This window comes from Megalobrama amblycephala, linkage group LG18 (genome assembly GCF_018812025.1).
Source record: "Megalobrama amblycephala isolate DHTTF-2021 linkage group LG18, ASM1881202v1, whole genome shotgun sequence".
Taxonomy (NCBI): Eukaryota; Metazoa; Chordata; class Actinopteri; order Cypriniformes; family Xenocyprididae; genus Megalobrama; species Megalobrama amblycephala.
In genome coordinates, this window is record NC_063061.1 from 38,723,503 (window position 1) to 38,727,043 (window position 3,541).

At 33.2% G+C, this 3,541-nt stretch overlaps 1 long non-coding RNA gene across 1 annotated transcript in view; it reads right to left on the minus strand.

The window, feature by feature from the left end:
* Positions 1-559: 559 nt before the first annotated feature.
* Positions 560-3,541, minus strand: part of LOC125253414 — a 13,780-nt gene continuing 10,798 nt past the window's right edge. Inside the window, exons 5-6 of the long non-coding RNA XR_007181439.1 lie at positions 1,362-1,396; positions 560-744 (exon numbers count right to left, since the gene is read on the minus strand). This is a non-coding gene — a long non-coding RNA (uncharacterized LOC125253414). The remainder of the gene's footprint in view (positions 745-1,361; positions 1,397-3,541) is intronic.

Here is a 3,541-nt window from a genome sequence, read left to right on the forward strand (position 1 = left end):
AATATGCTGGAAATTAACATTTATTAATATGTTTAATAAATGAGCATTTATTAATAAGATAATGAATAATAAACAATAAACATTTATTAAATTTCTTATTAATAAATGTTCACCTTTTGATTATTATTGTTGCCTCTAGTAATTATGTGTCTGATTTTTAATTTCTCACCTATTTTGGATTCATTTTAAGCCAGCCATATAGTCATTTTTAATCAGTAGTTGGGTTAAATAAAACTACCCAGCAGGTTGGGCAAACATTTAACCCAACCACTGGGTTAAAACAACCCAATTGCTGGGTTTGTCCATTTTCAACCCAACTTGGGTTGTTTTTAACCAAACATTTTTTAGAGTGTATATACATACACACACACATATATATAATATGTACTGCCTGCCATAGATCTGTTTTTATATCTAATTTATGTACTTTTATATCTAGAATCATATCAAATCTTTGTCAGATGAAAATATTTACACCCACAGTCTCTTCAACTGTAAGAATGATGATCTGTGGCTGTATAAACCTGTATAAAGTCTCTCTTCTCACCTGTAAACGTCCTGTTTGTTGTTTCCGTTTCCTCAGACTCTTGAAACAGGAGGCGTGTTGAGCTGGTGATTGGCTCTCAACCCCGGGTCGGCCCGCTTGATTGGTGGGTATGTTGTTATTGATCGTAGAATCAGTTTCAGATAATTTCTGTCTTGCCGAGGGAGGCAGGAGAGGTGAGTCACGATGAGTGAGAGCCGCTGGAAAACATCACAAACTGACACATGATCCTCTGAGGATAGGTTGCTGTGTGAAACATTAACTAAACTAAAACCATAAAAAATGACTTGAAATAAAATAACTGATTTAAAATGGAAGTTTTAGTTGAAGTACTTATTAAAAAATAACTGAATAAACTAAAACTGCACAGTCCTGGTCAGAATCATGGGCACCCTTGGTAAATATGAACAAAAAAGCATGTGAAAATAAATCTGCATTGTTAATCCTTTTGATCTTTTATTTTAAAAAAATTCATTGAAGTAAAAATAAAATTGAAATTGGGTGAAAATCTCATTATGAAATATATATATATATATATATATATATATATATATATATATATATTAGTAATAATAATAATAAACATAAAAACACACAACAAAGTTACTAAAACTTTAACTAAAATTAAAATGAAAACAGAAAATGTAAATACATCAAAAACTACATCAATGATACTAAAATAACACTGATGTGAAAATGATCAGAAAGTCAACATGAAAATCAAAATTGACAATTTTTTTTTAATGGAATATTGCAGTATTTATTATAAATGATTTATCCATGCAGTTCATCAGATCACATATGAAATATTACCCACAAGGCCAAGCAGCATAAAGAAAGAAGAGGTCCAACCTAACATAAAAAAAGGATATAGAAATATTAACGTGTTTAATAGAATCACAGTTACTACAATATTTACTTTATCTTCAGATCCGCCTGATTGATTCGTTCTAAATTCTACAATGTTTATACTGTTATAAATACTTGAGTAATCAGTTTAAATGAAACTAAGACTTCTAATTTATACATGCATAACTTAAATACACACTTTGCCTCTGGTCACTAAGCAGAATTATTCATGTTTTATGTGGAAAAGAACTTGAATCACTTCATACTGTGACGGTGTGTGTGTGTGTGAGTAAAACAGCCTGGGAGATAATCAATACTGCTCAGATGTATGTGTGTGTATGTGGGTGTTATTCTTTCCCATCATGCCTCAGTCAGCTGTAGAGCATCCCATAATCCCTTCTGCTCCGTGTGGCATTTCTCTGGCTGTTGATCACAGATCACGTGCTGATCGATCAATAACTTTGGGAGTCTGAAGTCATTCGAACGGTAATTTTTGAGGTGTAATAAATCCAGGAGAGTTTATGATCTTGAGGTCCAGCTGTATAGTTTTTACCGGGCATGTTGTTCGCTCAAAGTGTTTCAAGGACAGTTTGACTATTTCTCTCCCTCGTTTTTGTAAAGGCATGCTGGGAATGACGAAGGTGATAATCAAACACGTTCGCGTAAAATCTCCACTCTCTGATATGAAGCATTGGATAGATTGAATCATTTTTAGTGAATTGATTCACTTGATTGAACTGGTTATTTTAGAGTATTTTATAAATTTACCAAAAGTTTTTTTTCTTTTTAAAGAAACTGATACTTTTATTCAGCAAGGATGCATTAAATTGATGGGAAAATCGTTTATAATGTTACAAAAGATTCTATTTTTAATTGTTCAAAGTTTTTGTTCATCAAAGAACCCTGAAAAAATACTGTATTGTAGATTCCACAATCATTACCATTTTCAAAAGCTTTCAACATTGATAATCATCATAAATGTTTCTTGAGCAGCAAATCATCATATCAGAATTATTTCTGAAGGATCATGTGACACTGAAGACTGGAGTAATGATGCTGAAAATTCAGCTTTGATCACTGGATATAAATTACACTTTACTATATATTCACATAGTAAACAATTATTTAAAATTAAATAATATTTAAAAATTTTTACTGTATTTTTAAAAAAAAAATCAAATAAATGCAGCCACCAAAATTGCACGATCCCATTTGAGTTTCAAACACGTCACTGGTCGCAGCATGCTGATTTTACAACTGAATTAATTTGTTTAATTAATCAAAAATGACGCCCAGATTCCATGCATGTGTTAGTCACAAGACTAAGGGATTCTGAGAGGACATTAGCTCCTTTAGACAGTCCAAAAACCAACATTTCCGTCTCAGAGTCATTTAATTGGAGAAAATTAACTGCCATCCAACTTTTAACATCACTCGAACAATCAAACAGTGACTGAAGAGATATGTTGTCATCTGGTTTCATTGGAAGGTAAAGCTGTATATCATCTGCATAAAGATGGTGTAAAATTTGATGCTTATGAAAGATCTTGGCTAAAAGAGGGAAAATAAGACAGGGCCTAAGACGGAGCCCTGTGGTACTCCTCATGTGCAAGCAGCAAAAGAAGTATAGTTTTCAATGGCTAAAGAAAAAGATCTCCCCTTAAGGTAGGATGAGAACCAATTTAAGGCAGTTCCCTTAATACCAACATACAGCTCTAAACGTTTTGATAGATTAGAGTGATCAATAGTGTCAAAAGCCCCGCTTAGATCCAAAAGATCCAAAACAGCACATTTTCGACGGCTAATAACAAATCATTTATGTATATTTAATGTTAATATTTATAAAATTGATTGCTATATGTATATGTACAGCATAGTGCATACTGTTTCATATTCCATTTAAAATAAATGAAGGCAATTATACAGCACAGCACACAGTTCACCAAACACAGCCGAGTACTGATTGAAACGAGGCTGCAAAACCAGGCCACAAAACATTCAAACACTCTCGTAGGAGGTGGACGAGTGGGGAAAGAGAGCGAGAGAAATCTCTCTCTCACACACACACACACACACACACACACACACACACACACAAGCAGCCGATACAGTAATGTGTGTGAGGTGGGAATAGGCTGTCATAGAGAG